Source organism: Notothenia rossii, assembly GCF_949606895.1.
Source record: "Notothenia rossii genome assembly, chromosome: 2".
Taxonomy (NCBI): Eukaryota; Metazoa; Chordata; class Actinopteri; order Perciformes; family Nototheniidae; genus Notothenia; species Notothenia rossii.
Window position 1 is genome coordinate 31,380,302 of NC_136904.1, and position 27,794 is coordinate 31,408,095.

Sequence of the window (27,794 nt, forward strand, 5' to 3'; positions counted from 1 at the left end):
ATCTTAAAGAGTGGTTCCTAAAACTATCCCTTTAATGGTGATCAATATTGTAACAAATGAGATCACTACTTTATTCACACATGAATAAAAATCTCTTAAAGAATAATTTGTTAACATGATGAAAAGATTGAAGAATATGGTTCTACTCTGTACTCCAAAACACCCACTGCTTAAAGTGTAGTGAATATTTCCATCATGTTTCCCCCTTTATCCCTCAGTGTGTTTTAGGATGATTTTCTCATTTTACTTTAAACATTTCCTCTTTACTACTGTTTTTAATTTACCAATTGATTGATTCATGGTTCATCTTTTTTTCCTTACGTATTTATCAAGTCTATTCAAGTTCTTTAAATGTGTTCCCTTTTATGTGAGTTTGCAAGGAGAAGTATTGTGTGAAAAGCAATGTAAGATGTTGTTTAATTGCTGAAATATCTATGATCCACGTCACGTATTCAGTTTGGGCTGCAGTCATTCCAGTTTGTCTAGAAGTCTTCTCATCATGGCTCTATAAATGGAGAACTACGGCAGATATGTAATATTTAATGCAGCCGAACCGTGTATTACAATGCCGTTATTTGATGACTTTTAAAGAGAAAAGCAAGCACACTCGGAATAAAGTATTATTTTTATTTTTTTCACATCGCATAAACACCATTTTCCAACGTGCATTGCAGCTAAATGATCCAATCAACGAGCTGAGGATCTTGCCTGTCTGTTTCCGGTATTTGTTTATGGCGATGTGATGTGAGATGTGAGACTGGGTTGGAGAATTGTACAGGGGAAAATAACGTATCTATGCCACAATTTTAGATGCGGATTTTGTTAAACTAATGCGTTTGCGCTGTGGACCAACACTATAAATTGACGGGGAAGGGGGTAGCAATAAAGATAACACCATTAAACAGTTACACAACATAACAAAAATAATATCGATAGCAGCGTCCCTAGCAACCACCTTGGTAACAATGAAAACGTTGTATGGACACAATTTCCTGAAGTAATCTTCGTAATAACCAGCAAATTAAAGATCATGTAAATCCACTGCACACATAATCTGAAATAACAACTCATAGTTCTCGCATCAAAATGCATTTTAATGGCCAAACTAACCTTCAAGGCATTTTCCACCGACAATAAAATGAAGGTCGGCCATGTTTGTTTTTTCTGAATGGAGAAATTTGAAGATTACCATTTCAGAGGCGTTTTTGTAGAAATACTATGTCCCAAGTTGTGGACCAACGTAGTTCATTCCATTTCATTTCAAACCTTTATTTAATCAGATTGGTCCCTTGAGATCATAGATCTCTTTTTCAAGGGAGACCTGCAGCATATAGGTTCCACATGAAACATAAAACAATAAAGGACATCATACATTATATTTACAGGATACATTTACATAGTTATAGACATTTACAAGTGCCCATAGTATCAACGAGCATTTCATTTAGCCTAGCTTTAAAAACATGCAGAGGAATGAGATTGCTCAGTTTCAATTCTTGCTGAAGATTGTTCCAAGCAAGTGGAGCTGCGCACATAAAAGCTGTATTACCTAAGACAGTCCTTGCTCTTGGCACATCTAACAATACTACATCATGCAATCTCAGACAATAGCTGCTTGCAACTCTCTGTGTTATCAGAGAGCAGATATAATACGGGAGTTTACCCAACAAAGCTTTATAAATAAACGTGTACCAATGACTGAGCCTCTTTACAGTAAGTGATGGCAAAGCTGCCTTGGCATACAGAGTACAGTGATGAGTAAATGCTTTACAATTAGTGACAAATCTCAGTGCGCTGTGATAGGCGGCATCTAACTTGTTCAGGCAATAGGCAGGTGCATTCATATACAACAAATCACCATAGTCCAGCACATGTAAAAAGGTCACAGTGACTAGCCTTTTCCTGGCCTCAAGCGAGAAACAGGACTTGTTTCTGAAAAAGAAACCTAGTCTAACCCTCAGCTTTTTAAGCAGGTAATTGACATGAAGTTTAAAAGTAAGACAATCATCAAGCCAGATACCAAGGTATTTATAACAGGTAACCACTTCAAGTACCCGTCCTTGCATATGTAACCGGTGTGGTTAAGCGTCTCTGCGTTGTGTGAATGTTCGAGACCCGAGCCAGCGTAGAGTTGAGACGATCTGTTTATTTTTTGACAATATATAAAACAATCAGTTTTACATCAGTTTCCCACAGTCACTCCTCTCACGTGGAACGTTTACAAAAGGGCAGAGGAAACGTGAGAGACACAATATATATGGGGGACAGTCCTCACAACAATACACTCCTGACTACAGCGACCACACTTCAGAGGTTCCGCCCACTGATCTCCGATCTTGCCAGGTATTTAACAATCAATAAAATGAAGAACACAGAATAAAATAATATAAAACACAGAATTTGTGCCATTATACAAGAAACAATTAAATAAACCCCACTGCATATTTACATCTGTTACACTCTCCCCCCTAGAATTACACAAAATTCTGAGCACCAAAACAATCCACACATACAACACATCGGCCATGAAATACACAAACAAAGTGTAGGGAATCAGCAATATAAACTTCCTACTGAAAGGATAAGAGAATCAGAGCATTACCCGACACCCTCTAGATAAGTGAGATGCCTTATACATCACACATACGGCTAAACCATGTTGATACACAAAAGAAAGTGTGACATACAGCAGCATTCAACCAAAAACATTCCTTCGTCACAAGAAAAAAACATTATACATAAAATAACAATAAAACAAAACGTCAATCCTATGCCACCCCAATTTCTCACACATGGATAACAGCACCGGGGCCTGAATCATCCCCTAGAACAGACTCAAGTTGTGTCATGGACTCAATCAGACGACACACTGGCCTAAAGATTCTGCCAAACCGAGAGGCGAGCCCCCCATTGGCAGTCGGACACTGCTGTGGACCAGGATGGGCCGACAGTGACTGTGACAGGGGAACAGGGATTGGTGCAGGAACATCCAAAGCAGGGGACGTTTCCAGAGAGCCAGCACTACACTATTGAGGAGCGCACTCTTCAGATCTTCAAACGCTTTCTCACAGACAGGAGTCCAATCCTGAGGAGTCAATTTCCGGAAGGTACCGGTTCTCCGCCGACCAGGGAAATTTTTCACACTCCTCTTCGTCCCTGCGGTCAAAGCTTACAGCGGTTTGGCGATGGGAGAGCAGCCAGGAATGAAATGCTGGTAGTACAGTGCCATCCCAAGGAAATATTTTACCTTCTGCTGAGATGGAGTACAACCGTCACCGTCCATAAGGTCCTCTTTCCTGAAAGCAGATATGACCTCAACCTTCCCCTGATCGACTGAGACACCATCACTGCTCACCATATGGCCAAGAAACCGCACAGACCTGCGAAGGAAGTGGCACTTCTTCTGAGACAGCTTCAGATTGTTAGCTCTGAGACGTGAGAAGACCGTCTCGAGTCGACTCAGCGCTTCCACTTCAGATGGAGCAAAAACCAGCAGGTCATCCATATAACAAAGGAGGCTGGAGAAGTTCAAGTCACCAAAAACAATCATCATCCGCATAAAGGATGCAGGACTGTTACATAGCCCCCGGGGAAGTCTGTTGTACTCATATAAGCCCAATAGTGTTGTGAAGGCTGTGTACCGTCTGTCAGACTCATGGAGGGGGACATTGTAGAAGCCTGATGTGAGATCCATGGTGCTGAAAAAGGCATTCCCTCCAAGGGCGACAAGGCAGTCTCCCTGGTGGGGCAATGGGTGGGCGTCTTTGACTGTCTTGGCATTCAGCAAACGAAAGTCAGTGCAGATCCTCAATTCACCTGTCTTCTTTCCAGACCAGAACCAGCGGCGAGGCATACTCGCTGACTGACTTGCTGATAATGCCCTTCAACTCCATCTCAGACAAGACTTCTCTCAGTTTGTGGTAGTATGCTGGAGGGACGCGACGGTAGGGGAGCCGGAAAGGATGATCATCAGTGAGGTGTATTCGATGGACAAACCCTTTTGCTTCCCCGCAGTCTAGCTTGTCCTTGGAAAATACATCATGGTAAGTGAGAACAAGGTCAGCCAGACGCTGCTTCCATTTGCCCGACACCTCGCAGCCATCAATGTCTATGTCCGCAAAACCACATTCCTTGAGTTGTTGAGGGGGGCTACAGGTGGTTTCTGGATTGAAGACCGGTTCAGCAGGCTGATCTGCCTGTGACCTGTTCACACCCTGGGAGATGTGGAGGGTCCTTTACAGCAACGCAAGGAAAGACGTCAGCCACTTTGGCATTGCGAAGTAACGTCACAGGTTTCTTCGTCGAGTTCATGATCTTCATTGGGACCCAGCGATCTCCCCACATTGGTGCTACGACCCGCCCAACAATGATGTTCTTTGGGGCTGAACGGGAGGATGCTGGTTCCACAATGACAGTGCTCCCTGGTGACACAGGTGCGCTACTGGGTAATTTCCCCCAGACCAAATACTCTTGCTGAGGGGCAAGTGTGACAGCCTGCTGCAGTCTGACAGTACCAATCTTGTTAGGCAACTCAGGACCAGACCAGCCACTGAGCATCTGAAGAAACTGTTCACACTCTGGGTCTCAAGAGACAACTTGAAAGGATATGGCGTTCCACTAAACTTGAAGAATCTCGTTTAATTTGGCATATTACTCTCAATGAATATAAGAAAGCAGTGCATAAAGCGAGAGCAGCCTACTACTCTTCATTAATAGATGAGAATAAGAATAATGCAAGATTTCTTTTCAGCACTGTAGCCTGACAGAGAGCCACAGCTCGACTGAGCCTTCTATTCCCATAGCACTCAGTAGTAATGATTTTATGTGCTTTTTTAACGATAAAATTGTTACTCTTAGAAACAAAATCAATGACCTCTTGCCTTTGACCAGTATATTATTATCAACAGCTCCCGGAAACGAAAGTTCTAATATTACACTAGATAGTAAACTAGAATGCTTTTCAGCCATAAACCTTGAACAATTAAATTCAATGATTCTCTCTTCTAAACTATCAACGTGTATCTTAGACCCGGTTCCAACTAAGCTGTTAAAAGAAATGTTTCCATTAATTAGCACTTCTTTATTAAATATTATGAATATGTCTTTATTATCAGGCGATGTTCCACAATCATTCAAAGTAGCAGTGATAAAACCGCTTCTTAAAAAGCACAACCTCGATCCAGATGTTTTAGCCAACTATATACCTATTTCTAATCTTCCGTTCCTCTCAAAGATTCTTGAGAAAGTAGTCGCAAAACAGCTGTGTGATTACTTAAAAAACTATGATTTATTTGAAGATTTTCAGTCTGGCTTTAGAACACAACATAGCACAGAGACAGCTCTGGGAAAAGTCACAAATGACATTCTAATAGCCTCAGACAAGGGACTTGTCTCTATTCTTGTCTTGCTCGATCTTAGTGCTGCATTTGATACTATCGACCATGATATCCTATTGCAAAGACTAGAGCACTTAGTTGGCATACAGGGAACTGCTTTAGGCTGGTTTAGGTCCTATCTATCTGAACGCTCTCAGTTTGTACGTGTCAACGATGAATCTTCATGCAAACCAAAGTTAGCCATGGAGTGCCACAGGGCTCAGTGCTTGGACCTATTTTGTTCACACTATATATGCTTCCGTTAGGCACTATTATAAGGAATCATTCTGTAAACTTTCATTGTTATGCGGATGATACTCAACTATATTTATCAATCAAGCCTGATGAAATTAATTATCTAAATAAAATTCAAGACTGCCTCAAGGACTTAAAAACGTGGATGACCTCAAATATTTTGATGGTAAACACGACCAAAACTGAAGTTATTGTACTTGGCCCAAAGAATCTACGAAACAAATTATTTAAAGATATTCTAACTAATGATGGCATTAATTTGGCCTCCAGTGAGACTGTAAGGAATCTTGGTGTTATATTTGATCAGGATTTATCCTTTAACACCCACATAAAATCAATTTCAAGGACCGCCTACTTCCATCTACGTAACATTGCAAAAATCAGGCATATCTTGCCTCAAAACGATGCAGAGAAACTAGTCCATGCATTTGTTACTTCAAGGCTGGATTATTGTAACTCCTTATTATCAGGGTGTACCAAGAAGTCAGTCAAGTCGCTTCAGCTGATTCAAAATGCTGCAGTTCGTGTACTAACCAGAGTTAGGAAAAGGGACCACATTACTCCTGTTCTGGCTGCCTTACACTGGCTCCCTATAGAACACAGGATAGAATTTAAAATTCTTCTTCTTGCCAACAAAGCCCTTAATGGGCAGGCACCATCTTACCTTAAAGAACTCATTATACCCTACTGTCCTACTAGGGCATTGCGTTCCAAGAATGCAGGGTTGTTGGTTGTTCCTAGAGTCTCTAAAAGTACAATGGGAGCCAGAGCCTTTTCTTATCAAGCTCCACTTTTGTGGAATCAGCTTCCAGTTTGTGTTCGGGCGGCAGACACCCTATCCGTTTTTAAGAGTGCGCTTAAGACCTTCCTTTTTGATAAAGCTTATAGTTAGGGCTGATTAGATTCAGCCCCTAGTTTTGCTGATATAGGCTTAGTTTGTCGGGGGACATCTTACTTCTTCCTTCTCTCTGTCTATACCTGTGTACTCTCATGTTCCGATTAACCCAGCTTCCCCAAATTTCTTTCTTTTTGGTGTCTATATACGTCGGGATCTGGAGTCATGGATGATCCTGCGGTCCTGTGTCATGGATCGCGAGTCCTGGATCTTGAGTCGTGGCTGTGGTCCTGGATCATAAGTCCTGGATGGATATCCTCGTGGATTCATCTTCCTATTATACACACATGCATTTCCAAACATTTGGACTACCTATGTTGCAAATGCATTATCTTTTCAATTTACACCCGGCATCTATTGCACGTCTGTCCTTCCTGGGAGAGGGAGCCCTCCTCTGTTGCTCTCCCTGAGGTTTCTCCCATTTTTCCCTTTAAACTGTGGGTTTTCTCTGGAAGTTTTTCCTTGTACGATGTGAGGGTCTAAGGACAGAGGGTGTCGTATTGTCATACTGATATTCTGTACAAACTGTGAAGTCCACTGAGACAAATGTAACATTTGTGATATTAGGCTATATAAATAAACATTGATTGATTGATTGATTGACTGATTGATTGATTGATTGATTGATTGATTGATTGATTGATTGATTGAGGTGCTCGAAGATATGAGCCCCCAGTACTTTTCATCAGACTTCATCTTCTGTATCATGGGTCTGATAACGTTGCTCCCAATGATTAACTTGTCCCTCTGGCCAGGAACAAGGAAGGTTGGCACAATGAAATTAGATCCAAAAATCTCAATGTCAAGGTCATAGATACACGTGGGTCGTGTCGTGAGGCCACCACAGCTAACTAGGATCACATTTCCAGGAACAGGCTGAGGATTCAGAATGACGCCAGTGGCCTGAAGCCTGGACTCTGCCTCCTCACTGAGCGTGCATGACATGCTCCCTGAATCAAGCATCCCTCTCAATGTAGACCGGCTAATGATGACCACTGGAGCATAACACAAGTCGCTAGCCCCCTCCACCTTATGTGATCCCACAAAAATCACTGTCTTGTCATCAGGAAGACTACTAGAACAGTTCTCATAGATAGACTGTGAATCTTCCTCCCTGCTGAGGGTGTCACCAGCACTGCCCATGTTAACCCTCTCCTTACATGGGCTGGCTAGTTTAAATCAGCATTGGAGGGTGAAGGGGCAGGCGTGGTTGGGGAGCGGGAGGCTTGTGGGCACTCAAGCCTCATGTGACCAGGGCCAAAGCAGTTGAGGCACAATCGGTAAAGTCTGCAATGCACATGGGTTGAATGGGTGTCTGACCTACAAACTCTGCATGTAGTGGGAACTGATCCCTGCTGGTGATAGGGTCGGCCAGCTTGCCGATTGCGTGGTTGACTGTTTTCAGGTTGACGGGAAACTGCCTGATGGTAACCTGGCCGTTGGCTGCTCTCAAAGGAAGCAGAGCACAATGGCAGAACTTTATCAAACATAGCCACTAGCTGCTGAACACCAGGCTCCTTGGTTGATGAGTCAATGGTGGAAGGGGCTGAGCTAGAAACAGCAGCAAGGGGTGAAGGCAGTGCATTAGATGCATGTTGACTCACTAGCACATTTTCCAGACGAGGCTGATCACAGACCCCCAGGGGTAGGCAGAGAGGTCTGATGGGGATTCAACTGGCATATCCCGAAGGCAGCTTGTGCACCGCCAGGACATGAAGAACGGAAAGAATCAGCCACAGGGCTCTGACTGCAAGCTGACAAACACTGTGTGTCGGGACTCAGATGCTGTCCTTCTCACATTTCTCGTATAACTATCCAAACGCCCCTGGACCTCGGATGCAGTCCACTGCTCAGGTGCCTTCAGCTGGAATGACATGGCAAGACTGGGATCGGGACAGTGATTAACCTCTTAAGCCCCAGGGTCCCCGCCGGCGGTCCCTGGTCACGACACTTCACGACTTCTTAATATCTTAATCTTAATATTTAAAAACCTATTAATGTGTTTTACCAGATTAACGAGAAGAATCTCAGCTAACTGACGATACGAACCATTTTTACCGAAACAAAACACAAGTCTCACAAGAAGCGTTAGCATTAGCCCTTAGCGAAAACGGGCAGATGCTACTTCCGGTGCTAACTAGCAAAAACGATCTTTAAAACTTAATATTTTCTGCACAAACTACATATCATCTGAAAGCTGATACTCCACAGATTATTTTGTAGTATCATCACTGCAGGACAAGAAGGAACTGAGCTAGCAGCCAGAACAGAGAAGAAAAAAAACAACAGTTTTCAAAACCATAACAATAATTATGTCTTACCGTTGCTGTTTTGTGATCAAAGGTCGTGTTCAAGCGAATAAAAACGCTGCTCAAGGTTAATCCAATGTCTGTTAGTCACTCTATAATTGTTCCTGATAATCTACCATTACATTCATGGCAGCAGAGTAGGTATAAAGTTTCGCAGTTCCGAGCTAATGCTGTCTCACGTGCTGTTTACACAAACCTCTCTCTACTTGACGTAAGGGTTTAGCTGGACTTACTAACTGTCACTCGATTCTATTGGCTCTAACGGTTCAGAAAAGGTGTCAATCACCCAAATCGACCAATGGGTTCCAAAGATACGATCCTGCGTAGTATAAACTACGCCTGCTCCGGCTCCATTACGCATTACGCAGCAAGACAGCACCACAGCACGCATCGACGATAGCAGGTAGCAGGTAACAGGTAACAGAGCACATTTAGAGGACGTTGATTTCTTTGCTTTTGGATATTTTTCTTGTGTATCCTCTTTCCATTTTAGCAAATAATGGAAGCCAGAAGGGAGAGGTTCACCACCGAGCAGGTGCTAGAGATGCTAGCTGACGATAGCGGGGCTATGATCATACCAGATGACTCTTCGTCGGATGATGAAGATCTCCTCCAGCCAGACCTGGATCCGGACAGTAGTGACTCGGATGTTGAACTTCCACCACGGGAAAGGTATGTAATCTCTCTGTTTTTATCTATTACTTATAGGTTTGGTGGAACTGCGTCACAGTGCTAGCTTAGCCAAGAAGCTACAGGAATGATTAGACAAAATGCTAAATAGTGTTACTTGTCTTTTTGGAGTTACATTTTCTAAATGAATGGCCAGTGAATGAATATATATGTGTTTACTTATGTATTTGGTGTAATAGTATTCATTTATAGTCCAATATTATCCTTTTTATATTTTACTTTTGTGTTTGGTGGAACTGCGTCACAGTGTTTAGCCAAGAAGCTACAGGAATGATTAGGCAAAAATGCTAAATAGTGTTACTTGTCTTTTTGGAGTTACATTTTCTAAATGAATGGCCAGTGAAGGAATATATATATGTGTTTACTTATTTATTTGGTGTAATATTATTCATTTATAGTCCAATATTATCCTATAAGTATAAGCCAGTGAATTAATCTAATCTCTTTGTTTTTCCACATTTGTTTTCAGTGATGCAGTTGAGTTTGAAATGGCTTCTGGACCCCCATCTGCCACTCAGCCTGTCTCAACAACGCCACGACCATCCACCCAGCCATTCCCACCCTCACATCCATCAACGTCTGCTTCCACTCAGCTAGGCCGTTCCACTCGAAGGTGGAGTTGGAGTCAAATGTTAACTATGTTTCCGTTTTTTTTATTGTGCAAGTACACCTACCCACAGGCACACACACACACACACACACACACACACACACACACACACACACACACACACACACACACACACACACACACACACACACACACACACACACACACACAGAAACACCCACACCTAAACACACTGACCTACAGTGTGATTTTATAGTATAGTGTGTTAAATTATTTGTTTTTACAAACCTACAGTGTGGTTTTATTGTATAGTACATTGGTAAAATGTTTGTTTTTACATGCTTGAAATAAATCTGCCCTAGTTGGAGTCAAATGTTAACTATGATTCCTTTTTTTATTGTTCAAGTACACCTACACACACTGACCTACAGTGTGGTTTTATTGTATAGTGCGTTGGTATAGTTACATACTGTTGGGGCAGAATCTCTGCCCCGCGCCGTTCCTATATGAGCGGGTTCTCAAAAGAAGGAAAAATTCAAAGCAGCCAGGATAAGGGTTAAACAATAATCTGCTTTAATGGCAAAAACATACAAATACTTCACCTAATCACGAAGCACTCTGTAGAGTACTCCGGGCTCAGGTTCTACCACCGTGTGAGACACGTCTCAGGAACGGCAAGTCAAAAACAAAAGCCCCGATCTTCAAAATGATCACAACATTTATACACAGAGTTCACTTCTGAGCGAGCTAGACACTGAGTTGGCAGTGTTCCATTGGTCGGTTTCCCTTCTGGGCGGGATCCCAGGTAGTAAGTCCGCAGTTGTTGATTCCATGTTGCTTCTGTGCGCGTGTGTGTGTGTGTTTCTGTCCCTCTGCCCTTAGGCAGATCCCCCAATCAATGATTTGGAGTCATGACAGAGGACTCTTTGACAGGACACATACTCATTCCCCCTAAACATCTTCAACACACACAAACATCCTATCATGTATCTTATCACACAACAGTCACCTGTTTTTCTCTAGGAAAGCCATATTTGTAAATATCCAAACGCCATCATCCCATGACAGTCCCCGCATCAGTCAACCAACATAAGTTAATTGTTCTTGTGGCTTAATGGCTTCCCTGAACTTCCCTTCACCCCAAAGTCAGCTTACTAGGAATTAATACATTTTATTGATAAGCTCAAAAGGACGTTTATCTTGTTTACTGCTGGGTGACCCAAGTCTCAAGGCCTGCAGGATGTGTAGGAGATAAACATTAATTCTACAAGACTTTAACTGCCTTATACCCGAAAATGTATCCGGGAATTCCCCTGTTGACTGCAAGGACTATTGATAATTAACAGAGAGACCCTAGGGGCCTCTTCTTGGTATCTGCTAGGCAGAAGTCACTCAATGCAGAAATCACAAGTTTAACACACATTCTATATAAGGTGACATTAAAATGAATATACTAGATTGAACTTTCCTGCCATAACACGTTACTTTAATACTTCAAATAATTCAAATAATACTTCAATACACACAAAGCTAAACTTACACATACACACCTACACATACCCACACAGCTACACTTACACACCTACACATACCCACACAGCTAGACTTACACACCTACACATACCCACACACACACCTACACAGCTACACACACCTAAACTTACATACACCTACACGCATTCACACACAACAAAATAAAAAAATAAAAAAATATATATATTTTTTAAATATATATATTTTTTAAATATATTTTTTTTAAAAAGAAAAAGATTTAAATATTTTTTGTTTTTGTTTTGGGTGGAATGAATTCCTATAGTGATGATTCAATGTAATACAATGACTTTTATAGTCTGGTACCTGAAAAAGGTCAAATGGCACTGATGGGACAAATGTGCCCAAAGCTTATTCCGCCTGGACTTTATTTTCATAAACCTCTCTAAAAAGGTCAAATTTCACTTGTTTTGCCTCAATCTTGATACAGGGTACTTATTATATGTTATACTTTGGATTCCTAAAGCTTTTAGGCTACTAACCCATCATTCAAGGTTGGTCTTCATTATATGTTGGGTTTTCTTTAGGCGGAGACAAGAATTTACATTTTTTTGCTATATTCCATCTGAATTTACTCTGACACAGAAAAATCTATATTGATTCTGACACTTCTTCATCCAACTCACAGATGTAACCTTGCTTTGATAACAAAAAATATTCATATAAACCTTTTAGAAGTTAAGTTATAGTCATTTGTTCTGGGCATGTCATTTTCGAGCCTGAAACCTGAAAGACAGGCTCGGGGCTTAACAGGTTAATGAACATGATAACCACTTCAGCACTGGGGTCCTCAACAGACCTACCTCGTCTCCTCAGGCACTCGTCAGCATCATCAATGGATTTGTTGAGACGAATCCAGTAATCCATGGCACTTTCATTTGCACGGGGAATGGTACTATAGAAATCTTCCATTGGCAAATTGGAGTACGAGAGCTCGCTAAAGTTACCTTTCAATATGTCGAACACTGCTGCAGGCAGGGCAGTGACATCCAGTTTGGGGCGGCTGCGGAGCGATACTTTCACCACATCCCTAGCTCTGCCTGTTAGCCTTGACATTATCAGGTCGAACATTTCCTCATGAGTGTCACATTTAATCCTATTCATGTAACATCTCATCATGTCCTCCCATTCATGGACTTAGAATGTGTCACTATGGTCACCCCTGAAGTAAGGTGGAGCCTTTGATTCAGACTGCACAACAACCTTCAAATGTGACAAACCATCATGACTGGATGACTGACTCGTAGAAGAATTAGGCTGGATAACACTGGGTTGGTGAATAGCGCTAAAGCTGGCTGAGATGTTATCCCCAATCTGTCTAGCCAAGTCTGTAATCAACTCCCCAAATGTATCGACAGAGATGACTTGTGCAGGCTTAGGGCCTGGTGGGATGAATGGTGTAGAACTGGCAGCGGGGGCCAAACGTGGATCAACAGCCGACTGATCAACCGTGTAGTTAAGAATATTGGGTAACATAGACCTACCCCTCCCCACCCCAAAAGTAAAGTCATGCCCATGACCAACCATAGCTCAAAGATCAAATGTACCACCCTCTGATATCACAATATATGCCCAGAAAACTTAAAAAAGAAAAGAAAAGAAAACAGGTTATCACTCTCAGTAGAGGTATAAAACAGATATAGACATGAAATATCACCACAAGATGAATACAAAATACATATAAATTAAACAAATATAAAAAGAGCTAATTCTACACAGAATATAACACTCTACATACACGTTTTCAGAATGTACCCTTTTTTATGCCTAAAGTAACCTCTCAATGCACTCTCAGGCCACCATAGTCTTACAAGCATAAGAAAATAAAATGGACTGAGGGAGAGAGAGAAAAAAAAAGAGAAACAAAAAAATGAAATAAAAACACACTCTAATCCCTCGTCACAATAGACACACCTCCCGCGCTCGGGCACGATCGCTGTTCAAAGAGTCCACGGAGTTCACAGAGCGGGGTGGAGGGAGGAAGAAGACGGAAGTCCGCGGCTCTCTCCCGGCTGATCAGACGAGCGCAGATCAGCGATGCAACGGTTCAAACGGCACCAAGTGTAACCGGTTTTTTTATTATTTAAAAGAAGACCTTAATCTAAAGTATTATTGGTACCACTTTACAATAAGACTACCCTTATAAAGGGTTTACAAATAGTTTGTAATTTATTTATTAATTAGGTTGTGAACCCTTTATAAATCATTAATAAGCTTTTATAAGACATGAGATAAACAGGGCAACTGTGACCGGTTGCTTGCCAAATAGTGAGCCCACATTTATCTGTACTGCTAAGTCTTATATTGGCTACTTAGCTTACTTAGTCTTCTTCATCAGCCAGCATCCTTGGTATCTGTTGTTCACTGAGTTGATTCTCGCTAAGTAGCCAATATAAGGCTTAGTCATCTTGCCAAATAGAGAGCCTGTGTTGATCTATGTTAGAACTGGTTTATAAATTGTTCTTAATGATTAATAAAGTGTTTACAACCTAATTAATAACCTAATTATAAACCCTTTATGAATCCTTTATAAGGATAGTCTTATTGTAAAGTGGTACCATATTATTTAATGTTTAAATAAAGGTTCATTTATTTTTTCTGTTTTGCACCTCCTCCTATTAATATCTTTTTACATCCACCAGCACTAAACTGTTTTATTGTAGAGATCACTTATAGTATCTTCTTGATTTTTTTATATTCTATATTTCTATCATTGACCTTCTACTTTCCCTCTATGAAAGTGTGTACCGGTACTCTTAATATTTTTTTTAGGAATGCACCGAATATTCGGCCGCCGAAAATTATCGGCCGAAAATGGTTAAAGAGGCCCTTTTGGCGTTTTAGCACCGAAAAAATATCACTGAATGTCAGAGAACAGGGCTACGTTGGTAAGCTAACGTGTTGTTGTGATGACGTAATCAAAATGTGGCGACAAGCACGGCGCGCGACCATTCTCGCGGCTGGCTCACAGCCAACATGTCTGGCGCTTGGAGATATTTAAAAATATCAGAGAAAGAGGCCCGGATTGCGATTTGTAAAACGTGTTCAGCTGACATTTCTCGAGGGGGTGTAACTGCAAAGACTTTCACCACTTCGGGATCACTCCACCACTTGAAATCAAAACACCCGGACAAATATGCGGAGTAAGATCAAACCACAAGCACTGACAGCGAGAGACTGTTCAGCGCTGCCTCTCATGTGCTTGATGAGAAGAGGAACAGATTTATGGCTGATAAAGCAGAGAAGCTACTGTTCATTAAAAGGAACCTCCCACTTTTCCTTAATAAGTGGACAAGGCTGGCTTATCATAAGCTTATCTAGTTCTACATGTCTACTCTATACCCACTTTCCTGAACAATTTTCATTGTGAGTTATAATTCACCTTCCAGGTTATCATTAGTGGGAAATGACAGCAGCACAGTGTTCAATATATTGTACTTTCGGTATCTAAATGATACAATGTTGTTTACATTGCTCATGAGGACAGACCTATGGGACAGACCACCTTATTTGCAGATTCTTGAAATTGTAATTAGGGCCCGAGCACGGAGCGCTAGGACCCAACGGCGTCCTAGCACGAAGTGCGAGGAAACCTATTGTTATTGGTGGAATTATTATTATTATTATTTTTAGTCACCATCTTTCCTGTTTTTGAGGCCTTTAGGATGCTGACAAAGTTGTATAATTTTGCACGGACGCCAGGACCGGTAAAAATTGCAACATTCTGGAGTCAATGGGTTAAAATATTCCAACGTGCTCAATAGCGCCACCTATCAAAATCCCATTTCGGAATAAATTTACAAAGTTGCACCGTAACTCCGAATAACCTGAAATGTTGCACACATATCCGGGTGGACCTGCTCTACAAATAATCCTCTTGGAACCCTAAGCTCCGCCTACATTTTTTTCCTTCTAAATTAGCATAATGTTCAAAACAGTTAAATATTCACTTAAATTTCAATTTTCAGTTTTTCAACACCAAACTTCATATCCCGCATCGGTGGAGGGTCAGACACATTACCGTAGAAAATGAGCATGTTAGGACGATAAATATTGCCGCCGTCAATCAAAACGTACTCGCAAAAAGGCGGGGCTTAGAAAGAAATGCTCATAACTCATCAACAATGTATCCAAACAGCACAGATTTCGGTAGATAGGTTCAAACTGTCTTGGGGAATAGGCACACCAAAGCATTTTCATTTTGGACTATAGGGGACGCCAAAAACACCACCAATTTATAACTCAAGAGCGGATGGACTAATTATTTTTATTATTTTTTAGACATACTCTCAGGATGACTACGAACTCAGATTTAAAGTGTCGCAAAAAATTCAGAATGTGGGCGTGGCCTATACATTTTTTTTTATTGCGATAGCATAAAATGAGCTTCGGACGCAAAACTTGGGACACACGTCAGAGTCCACGACTTTTTCGAGAATGTAAAAAAAAAACGTAATTTTTCAAAAAAGCTGCTCACAAGCGCCCCCTATTGTGTGGTAGTCACATATAGTTTCTTAGAACTTCACGATGTTTGGCACAGACATTCCTCATGGAATTGCGGACATATTTGTAAATAGATTCCATTAGCCCGCCCCCCAAAAAGTCGGCCATTTTGAAATATGTGCGTTTTTCAGCCATTTTAAGCACATTCTTGCAAACTGCTCCTAGGGGAATGATCGGAAAAATTCCAGTCCAGGACAGGTTCAGCCCCTATCCAATATGATGCCAAATTGAGAAGAACATTTTTGATAGCTCAATCGTGGAGGTCGTAAGCTAACAGCGAATAAACAATTTTTGACGATTTACATGTCGCAAATGACTCCAAACTACTCCAAATTACTCAAATACAGTTGTTCCAATATTCACAAAACGCTATATCTACATTACTATTATGATTGCACACATATTTCAAATTGCTTTCCATTAGCCCCGCCCCCCAGAAAGTTGGCCATTTTGAAAGATTTGCGTTTTTCATGGATTTTAAGCACATTCTTGCGAACTCCTCCTAGGGGAATGATCGGAAAAATTCCAATGCAGGACAAGTTCAGCCCCTATCCAATATGATACTTAATTGCGGAGCATATTTTGGAAAAATAACTCGTGGAGGTCTTAAGCTAACAGTGAATACACCATTTTTGACAATTTACATGTCGCAAATTGCTCCGAACTGTTTGCATATAGTTTTTCCGATATTCACGAAACGCTGTATACACATTGCTATTATTATTGCACACATATTTCAAATTGCTTTTCATTAGCCCCGCCCCCCATAAAGCTGGCCATTTTGAAAAATGGGCGTTTTTCATGCATTTTAAGCACATTTGTGCTAATTCGTCATAGGGAAATGATCGAAAAAATTCCAATCTAGGGCAACTTAAGCGGATATCCAATGTGATGCAACATTTCGAAGGAATAGTCGATCGCTTGAACATGGAGCTCGTAAGCTAATGGAGAATGTACAATTTTTGACCATTTATATGTCACATACTACCTTAAAGGGGACCTAAAAACAGGGCTGCAACGGATTTGATACATGCGGATTCTGATTTGCACCTCTATGATGTCACAGAGGTGCACTCCACCTGTATGGTCAACTCTCCACCTATCAGGGAAATGAGAGGTTGCAGTGGCATGGCAACAGCATAGCAACAGCATGGCAACAGCATAGTAACATGACGCTTGTGCCTCGCCCCCTCCTTTGCAGGGGGGGGGGGGGGGGGGGTCAGCTCCAGCTCATGCAAAGACAGAGCTGGAGTGAGGCAAAATGAGGCATGGCTAAAATGCATGATCTGTTTGGTATTTTGAAAAATAAAACTTATAAATATACCTTATATAGGTATGGCCCTACAATATATTATTCAAATATAGCATGATAGGTCCCCTTTAAGCTACTGAGACCCGCCTGTCTGCATCTTCAACACACACACACACACACACACACACACACACACATACACACACACACACACACACACACACACACACACACACAGCTCATAAAGCAAATATCAGGCTACAGCCCTTGTATATTTTATTATGTGAAGCACTATATGGTTTCATGAAAAATATCTACTGTTTATTGGTAGATATCTCCTGAAACCTACAAATAAAGTGTGAAATATAGGCCTGTTACATATATTATTGAGTGATATATATTACACACTGTTCTGCTTTCTGCACTGACCTCAGCAGCTGTTCTCACTGTAAACATCGCCTCACAATGAAAGCATAACCTAACATCCAGGGGAGATGTGATTAGTGAGTAAACAAACAAACGGTAAAGGGCAGAAAGTCTGATGCACATTTGATCATCTTGAATAACTTATAATCACAACTGGAACAGTTTGCAGAGCTGTGCTTCGTTGACATCCAGCCATGCGTCACGCCTCTTTTAAACATCACTGTTGGCTGAAATCGTCTCCGGAGAATACTTCAGTGTACCCTCGGTTATAGCTCCTCCAGAGACACTCCTCTCTCCTCTAAATCAGTGTATCCTCGGTCACGGCTTCTCCAGACAGCCTCCTCGATAATCGATCCTCGACGAGCCTTTAGAGAAATTAGTTTTCCTTCCAGACGGCGCGCCGACATCCGTTTCCGGGTTGCTGCAGGATGACCTGGGAGTCTGGGACGCGAAATTAGAGAAATGACAAACGGCTCATTTCCGAGTACTCGCGCGCATCTGCTTGACGCCAGGACGACCGGCCGCCCTCCCCGACAGGCGCACGGACGCGAGGGCCTGCTCATCACTGCGCGCACAAGTGCGACCGCAGTTTTAATTTAATTTGTAATTGATTGTGGATTTTGTATCCAGTTTTCACTTTATGTATCTTTATACAATGTTTACTACTTTGCTTATGAGGACAGACAGCCTTATTTACAGATTCTTGAAATTCAATTGTAATTTCATTTGTAAATAGTTACATTCATGTGGATTTATCCAGTTTGCACATTTGTATGCATGCACTTATAGGTGCATTTGTTGTTGTTGAAGGCCTGGCTGTACAGTCTTTATTTACACTATTTTGTTGTAGGCCTACTGGCCTAGATGTTTATGCAGTTTTAAAGCACCTTGGCTTTGTTCTGAATGCACTTTGTTGTAGTTATCCTACAGAGAAAAGAAAATGCACTTGACTTGGAATTAATGTACTGTATGCATTCAAAAGTGCTGAATAAATGTTTTATGGACCCATAATAGTGATTATTATTTAAGTTAAGTTTGGCCATAATCATGTCTTTTTCCATAATCAGGTAGCTGAACAACATTGGTAAAAAATGTATACATTATATATATATTTCTATTAATCATTTTCGGCCTTTCGGCATTCGGTTTTCGGCCAACTGTTTCCTATTTTCGGTATTGGTTTCGGCCAAGAATTTCCCATTCGGTGCAACCCTAATTTTTTTAATTAAATATAACACATAAAAACAATAATTCAATAACGTGCTTTAACCACTAGGCGGTGCACACAAGGTACACACAGCCGTAATAACTTTGTATTATTAGTGTAGGACACTTATGTATGTCAGAGTCCTGCATCGGGTCGGGTACCCGTGGGTGACCCGCAAAAAGAGTGATTCGCGGATGGTATTTTTTCAAACGCTTTTTCCGGGTTCGGTTATGGGTAAAACAAAGATGATGCGGGTCGGGTCGCGGGTGTTGCATAATAAATATATTAATAGTTTAATGTTTAAATCCTCAGACCTCTCCCCCGCTGGACCGCGAATAATCATAACCTCTGCAGCGCATCAATCTGCTGCTGAGCGTGCCACATTTGAAATGGCTGGGGTGAAGCTCTCTAGCGGAGAATACAACTTTTTCAATAACACTTCCTCAAGAGCGAAATCCAACGTCTGGGAGGCTTTTCGTGTCATCCTAGATGGAGAAAATAACCAACATCCCACGCTTTTTGAGACAAATATGCAACTGCGTGTGTTAATAATTGCATGTTTTCACTGCTCATATATATGCGGGTTCGGGTCGGGTTGCGGATCTTGTGCCGACGGGTCGGGTCGGGTTGCGGAACTAATTGGCAATATGTGCGGGTAGCGGGACGGGTTCGGTATTGTACGTCGCGGGTGCGGGCCGGGAGCGGGTCTTGAAAATCAGACCCGTGCAGGACTCTGATGTATGTACAACATCTGAAGATGTGTAGTTTTATTCATGCTTTCGCATAATTTTACAGCATATTGCTATACTTTTTCAGACTCAGTATTTACATTCTTATATTCAAAGAAAATCAGTAATATTGTAGCGATCTGCATTTATTGTTCAAGTGTTCTGTTAACTGTTTGTGTCAGGCTTCTGTGAGGAGAGCAGGTAGGGGCGGGGTTGGGGAGCAGAGGGTTTGGTGTGTGTGTGTCTGTGTGGGCGCGTGCAGGTGAGGGGAGGTTGGCGCGAGAGGAGAGAGAGTGAGAAAGGACGGATGAGAGCCGTTGGTTGTTAATAAACCTGTTTAACTTGAGAACGCTTCACTCGTAATTCCGACACGTCCGGGTGGACGTTACATTGGTGTCAGAAGTAAAAAAAACAACAAAAAAAACAGAGTTTTATCCGCTAATCGCCGGTAGCCGCAGCTAGCACTGACTCGGCTAACGTTAGCTCTGCTTCATCGGCCGGTAAATAATGGAAGCACAGATGAACCGGACCGGAGCTCGTCCGAAAGTCAAGGAGGAGATGGATGGCTTATGGCGTGACTCAGAAGACAATTTATGGCGTGAATTAAATGCTGCTGCCGGTTTCGACTCGGCCGGCGGGAAGCGGCACGTCGGCGCAGGGACCTCTCCCGGGAGTGGCGCGGCGCCGGTTGTAAACAATGATGGCGGCGCCCGGCTCCAAGTTAAAACACCGAAATACAACGGTAAAGCCGACTGGGAAGCCTTCCATGCCCAATTTGAACTGTTATCACGGGCTGTGGGCTGGTCTGAGGACAATAAGGCGCTCCAGCTGGCCCTGTGTATTACGGATGAAGCTTTATCCTGTTTGCTACTGCTCAGCCCGGCTGAAAGAACTGACTATGGGGCCTTGGTTGGGGCTCTGAAGCGGCGGTTTGGACAATGCAGCCAGCCTGGGGTGCTGCGTTCGGAGCTGTCAAGCAGACAGAGACAGCCGGGTGAGCCGCTCCGCATATTGGCTAATGACATTGAAACCCTGGCGAGAAGGGCATACAGCCACATGTCCCCTGAGGTGCAGAGCGAGCTGGCTAGGGACCAGTTTATCCGGGCCATAACCCCCAGGGAGCTGCGCGTCCAGACACAACTGGCACATCCCCGCTCTCTGCAGGAAGCACTGGAGCTGGCGTTGGAGAGAGAGGTTGTAGGAGGGGCGGCAGAGAGCACGCACACGGGAGGCGGCCCGGTTGTGAGAACGGTGAGACAGGAGGAGCCAGGACAAGAGAAACCAGCATGGGCGGCTGAGTTGACTGAGCTAATCCGTGCTATGGCACTGCAATCGCCGCAGGGCAGCAACCGTCCTCGTCGGGGTCCTCTGGTGTGTTGGGGGTGCGGCCAGGTCGGCCATATTAGCACAAGGTGCCCCATGAATGCTGATATTCAGGGAAACGCCCCCGGGTCTGTGTAAATGGGACGTCACAGACCCCCGCCGTTGGGTCCCATCCTGCCTGGTCTCCAGTGGACAGAGCCCAGCTGCACGGAGGGGGGAGCGGGGCTCCGCTTCCCCCAGAAGCAAACGACATCGCAGAGTCTGTGAGGGTGGTGGGCTGGACTCACGCGGGGGATTTCTGCCATGTCCCCGTCACCCTGGCAGGGGCCCCATGGACGGCCCTTGTTGACACCGGCTCCACAGCGACACTGATGAGACCGGACGTGGTCCCAGCGGGGACACGGTTGACACCCACTCTGGTGAAACTGCGAACAGTAACCGGTGAGCTAGCCCCTATGCTTGGGAGAGGGGTGGTGGTTATACAGGTGGGGGGGCTGTCAGTGTCTGTTAAGGTGTGGGTTGCGGCAGTACAGGACTCCTGCATATTAGGACTTGACTTTCTGCGGGTTGCACGCTGTGTGCTAGACCTGGGGAGGAACACGCTGGCCTTTCCAGGGGGTCCCACAGTTGAAATGGTGCACCCCACACTTGCCACGACACCACACCCACCTACATCAAGAGTGACTGAAACACTTCCCCCACCCCAAACCCCCCCCCCTGCAGCCATGCCCCCTGTCATCAATGCTAACCCCAGCCCCAACCCCACACCCCGTACTCCAGTTGATGTACGGCCCCCGGCCCCGGAACAACAACCTGCAGCTCTAAAGGGGGACAGACGGGCGGCAGTGAAGGAGGTGTGGAAACGCAGCTGTGATGACTTAAAACCCGAGCAGCGGGAGGAACTGTGGCAAGTGCTGTGGGAGTTTAAGGACATTTTTGCTCTGACAGAAGAGGAAGTGGGCCTGACACACCTGGTGCAGCACGATATCGACACGGGCGACGCACGGCCCGTCAAGACACGCCCCCGCCGCCTTCCCCTGGCCCATCAGACAGCAGCAGACAGCGCTATTGATGAGATGCTGTCAGCTGGCATTATTGAGCCCTCTGACAGCCCCTGGGCCTCGGGGGTTGTGATGGTCAATAAGAAGAAGAGTTCAAAGATGAGGTTTTGTGTGGACTACAGACCGCTGAACAGTGTGACCAAGAAAGACTCATACCCGCTGCCCCGCATAGATGAGTGTTTGGACTTGGTGTCTGGCTCATCCTGGTTCTCCTCTTTAGACCTGCGCAGCGGGTATTGGCAAGTTCCCCTCAGCCCAGAAGCCAGACCAAAGACAGCTTTTTGCACTGGGAGGGGGCTGTGGCAGTTTCGAGTCCTCTCCTTCGGCCTGTGCAACGCTCCGGCCACGTTTGAGCGGCTGATGGAAAGGGTGCTCGCTGACGTTCCCCGACAGGAGTGCCTGGTCTACCTGGACGATATCCTGGTCCATGGTAGCTCCTTCCAGGCGGCTTTAGGAGCCCTGCGGCGGGTTCTACAGAGGATAGCAGCAGCGGGGTTGAAACTCCACCCCGACAAGTGCTGTTTCTTGAGGAGAGAGTTGGAGTTCCTGGGGCACCGAGTCGGAGGAGAGGGCATCAGCACGCTGGAGGAGAAGGTGCGGGCAGTAAAGGACTGGCCAGCCCCCATCAATCTGCGGGAGCTGAAGAGCTTCATTGGGTTAGCCTCGTACTACAGGCGGTTCGTGCGTGGCTTCTCTTGCATAGCTGCACCCCTGTTCCGCCTGCAACAGAAAGACTGTGATTTTGCTTGGACTCCAGAGTGTGAGCTGGCCTTCAGCTCTTTAAAGAAGGCCTTGACGGAGTCTCCCATCCTCACTCCCCCAGACCTCAGCCTACCGTTCGTCCTGGATACGGACGCCAGTGACGTCGGGATGGGGGCGGTGTTGAGCCAGGTGGGGCCTGGGGGGGAAAAAGTGGTGGCGTATTTCAGTAAAACCTTCAACAAAGCTGAACGGCGCTATTGTGTGACACGCAGAGAGTTGCTGGCAATTGTGAGAGCAATCAGGCATTTCAGGTACTACCTGTGTGGCCTGTCCTTCACAGTGAGGACTGACCACGCAGCCCTCCAGTGGCTGATGTCCTTCAAGGAGCCCGAGGGACAGATTGCACGCTGGCTAGAAGGACTGGCGCCGTACGTCTTCACAGTGGAGCACAGGGCGGGGGTTCGCCATACCAACGCTGACGCCCTGTCCCGGCGCCCCTATGCTCCCAGCGGCTGTCGGTACTGTGAAAAGAGAGAGGACCAAGAAAAGGAGCTCTGTGCAGAGGAGGAGCGAGACCACAGGCACAAACCAGCCGAGCCGGTCTGCAGAGGTGCACGGATCATCGACTCACCCGAATGGAGAGCGCGGCAGGAAGAGGATGCTGACCTACAGCCAGTGCTGAGGTGGGTGGAGTCAGGACAAAAGCCACTGTGGAATGAAGTTGCTGGGTGCTCGCTTGCCACCAAAGGACTGGTTGCAAAGTTTGAGGCTCTCCGGACGAAGGATGGAGTGCTGCAGAGAGCCTGGAAAGAGCCTGCAACGGGGGAGGAGAGGTGGCAGGTGGTGGTCCCCAGGGCGCTGAGGGAAGAAGTGCTTAAGGCCTCCCATGGAACTACTGGGGCAGGACACTTTGGGGTCTCCAAAACCTTGCGTCGACTCCGCCAAAGCTGTTACTGGGGCCAGCTCAGGAGAGATGTTGAGGACTTCTGCCGCCGCTGCGACCTTTGTACGGCGTACAAAGGTTCCACTGATCAGTCACGTGCCCAGCTTCAGCAGCTAGCGGTGGGGGCCCCGATGGAGAGGGTGGCGGTGGACATAATGGGCCCATTCCCGTGCACAGAGAAGGGGAACCGTTACGTCCTGGCCGCCATGGACTATTTTACAAAATGGCCAGAGGCGTATGCTATACCAGACCAGGAGGCGGTGACCGTTGCAGGTGCCCTGGTGGAGGGCATGTTTGCCAGATTTGGAGCGGCCGAGGTCATTCACAGCGACCAAGGAAGAAACTTTGAGTCGAGGGTGTTCGCCGCTATGTGTGACCGGCTGGGCATGCAAAAGACGCGGACTACTCCTCTGCACCCGCAGAGTGACGGACTGGTCGAACGGTTCAATAGGACTCTGGGAAAACAACTCACTATCCTCACCGCGGAGCATCAGCGTGATTGGGACATGCACCTCCCTCTTGTTCTTTGGGCCTACAGATCGGCTGTGCAGGAGTCCACCTCATGCACACCGGCCCTGCTCATGCTGGGGCGAGAGCTGCGGACACCAGCAGAAATGGCTTTTGGCCGACCCCCCGACACACCAGCGGTTCCTCCGGGACCGGAATATGCCAGGAGGCTCCAGGATAGAATGGAGTCAGCACATGCCTTTGCCCGCGATCAGCTGCAGAAGGCGGGCATGAGACAGAAAAGAAACTATGACACGAGGGCTAGAGGGGGGGACTTCAAGGCCGGGGACCTGGTGTGGGTGTATAGTCCAAGAAGAAAGAAGGGCCGGTGCCCTAAGTTGGACTGTCACTGGGTGGGCCCTTGTGAGGTGCTGGAAAAGCTGGGAGAGGTGGTCTATAGGGTCCAGCTGCCGCCTAGAGGGAGACGGGTGGCCCTCCACAGGGACCGGCTGGCCCCATACAGAGGCGATGCACATCCGCGGCCTAGACCCCCAGCATCGTCTAGGAGAAACCAGACAGTCACTTCCCCGATTCACTGACTGTGTCCCCTGCTGACCCCCCACATTCACCCCCACCCCCAAACTCACCCCCTGTTCCGGGACAGGATGTTCCAAGCCGGCAAGCGCAGCCGCCTGTGTTCACTCCAAGGCGGCCTCAGAGACCAAGAAGAGCCCCGGGCCACCTCAGAGACTTTTTATGCATTCCCTCGGGGCGAGGGACTTAGTAAGGGGGGGGCAATGTAGCGATCTGCATTTATTGTTCAAGTGTTCTGTTAACTGTTTGTGTCAGGCTTCTGTGAGGAGAGCAGGTAGGGGCGGGGTTGGGGAGCAGAGGGTTTGGTGTGTGTGTGTCTGTGTGGGCGCGTGCAGGTGAGGGGAGGTTGGCGCGAGAGGAGAGAGAGTGAGAAAGGACGGATGAGAGCCGTTGGTTGTTAATAAACCTGTTTAACTTGAGAACGCTTCACTCGTCATTCCGACACGTCCGGGTGGACGTTACAATATCTTTAAAAACTACAAGTCCTTTATATCAGCTGTGCACCGTTATGGTGTAAATATAACCTATCTATGAATTAGATCAAATGTAAAAGTCAGCCGAATTAGTGTTGATACTGCGAGGAGACGTATTGTGTGAAGAGAAATTGAAGATGTTATTTAATTGTTGATATATTTATGATCCACATCAAGTATTCAGTTTCGGCGGCATTTCTTCCAGTTTCTTTAAAGTTCTTCTCATCAGGGCTCTATAAATAAAGAACTACGGCAGATCTGTAATATGTAATGCAGCTGAACCGTGTATTACAATCCCGTTATGTGATGACTTTCAAAGAAAAAAGCAAGAACACTCGGAATTAAGTATTATTTTATTATTTTAAAATGTCTTTCAACAAATTAGAAGGAAAAAAAGATTTAAAAATACAGATTTCATTATTCTGAGGCTCTGAGCCCCATTTATTTTACTCACAGATGGAAAAAAAGTCCGAAATTATACGATTTAAAATAAAAGCAATAATTGTGGCTTGATATTGAGTAAGAGGCGGCCGCCTCGTTATTCGTGGCGGCTAGCGGCATTAGTAATATGCTTAAATTCAGCGGGTTATCTCGTCTGATCTGAGGTCGTAGTCGAATGTGGAGCCGCCCCGGCTAGTGGCTAGCGGCTAGGGCTAGCGGCTAGGGCTAGCCGTTAGCTAGTGTAATGTCATTGTATAAGTTACAGGGCTCTCAAGTTTTGAACAGAGTTCAGAGTGAGATTTTGGCAGCGGTGTTTGGTACTCCAACTTCTGGCTCCCCTCAAAGTTCCCATGAAGCCCTCTGTACCGCGAATGTCAACGGGGGGGGGGGGGGGGGGGGTGCTAGTGGAGTGCACGCGTCTCACTCAAGCCTAGTTTGGTGGGCGGTACCCTGGAAAGAAATCTCTGCGTGAGAAATACAAGGTGTGGGAGACAAATGCGAGACTTGAGAGCTCAGAAGTTATTTATTAGTATGTAAGTTTTGTCTCGTGTGTGTAGTCTACTGTTTGTGATCGTTCTTGTGTCCTCACTCGTGGTCTGCACCTTGACGTCGGTAATTAAGACGTTTTGCACAGCATCAGACACAATGTCCACAATACGGTCATGACGGGCTATGTACAGGCGTTTGTATGCATTACATCCATTTGTTATGTGTGCAATGGATTCTAGGTGTTGTTGTGAATCCTGATGGTTTAAAAAGAATGGAGTGTGAATGCGAGGGTACCAGGTGGACAGATTGTACTTAGTGGGTAATAACTGCAGTCTTGCTTTGATGTTAAATGTCAGAGCATCCTCACCAACAGCGGCGTTCTTAAACACTGAGTGTGAGACTGAGTGGTCAGCAAACCCCAAACAGGCTAGCTTCCCCTGTAATCTGAGTCCACACCAGCGCTGCCTGATCTCAGACTGCTTCATGCTGAGCAGAACCCTCCTTGCAGAGTCTCTGTGCAGTTCCACAGTCTCTTCCTGAGGTGTTGTGATGTCGGCCTTCACAACCACACTGGGGTCTGTGATCAGTTCATCAGAGACGGGGACTTCGGTCTGTGTGTTGAGTCTTGTCCATTTCAGCTGGACTCCAGTCCGATTGCAGAGGTCATTGAGATCTGGCCAGTCAGACCAGACCCCGAAGCCCTTGGCCTGAGAGTCTTTCCTCCTGAAGCCGAGGAAGTTGTTCTGGTCTGCGCTGGCCAGGGGGATCTTCCTTCTTTGTAGATCCAGCAGGACAGAGGCCCTGGCCATTTCTCTTACGGTGACATCATCATTGTTAAGCATGTGGATCAGGTGGGCTAGCCTGGTGGCTATGTAGGTCCACTCGACATTGGGGACTCTCAGCCCCCCCTCTCCACATGGGAGAAAGATCATGCCCCGTGTGGAGTGTGTGTTGAGGCCCAACCACTTTCTGACCAGCTGGACAGTTTTGTTAGTCATTTCTCACACACACAAACACACACACACACACACACACACACACACACACACACACACACACACACACACACACACACACACCCCCACACACACACACACACACACACAAACACACACAAGTATAGTTATGCTAGGCCACACATACACACACACAAACAAACACACACACACACACACACACACACACACACACACACACACACACACACACAAACACACACACATAATGTTCGTATTTAGTCTCCTGATTTTAAATGGGAATTAAATAATTTGAGTGTTCCCAGAGCACCAGTGTTCTGCAGTTTGTGTGGGCATACTGTACTGTTGCACAGTTTTGGAAGATTCATAGCTAACCACACTGAAGATTATGGATTATCTCATATTTTTAAGCCTCAATTTGTCCTCCCCCCCTCTAACATCACCAGAAGTCATCATTTAAGGGGTATTTTCTCAAAAATGTCTTCCGGGGGACGATCCCCCGGACCGCCCTAGTATGGTTTGGTCACCATTTCCATAGCCCCACCAAAAATATTTTCCACCAGCCGTCACTGCACTAGATGT

The 27,794-nt window shown here is 45.1% G+C and overlaps 1 long non-coding RNA gene across 1 annotated transcript; it reads left to right on the forward strand.

Moving 5' to 3' along the window:
- Window positions 1–9,197: 9,197 nt before the first annotated feature.
- Window positions 9,198–10,256, forward strand: LOC307030156. Its single transcript, XR_013805559.1, has 3 exons — window positions 9,198–9,237; window positions 9,328–9,506; window positions 9,994–10,256. It is a non-coding gene; the product is annotated as an uncharacterized lncRNA (long non-coding RNA).
- Window positions 10,257–27,794: the final 17,538 nt, after the last annotated feature.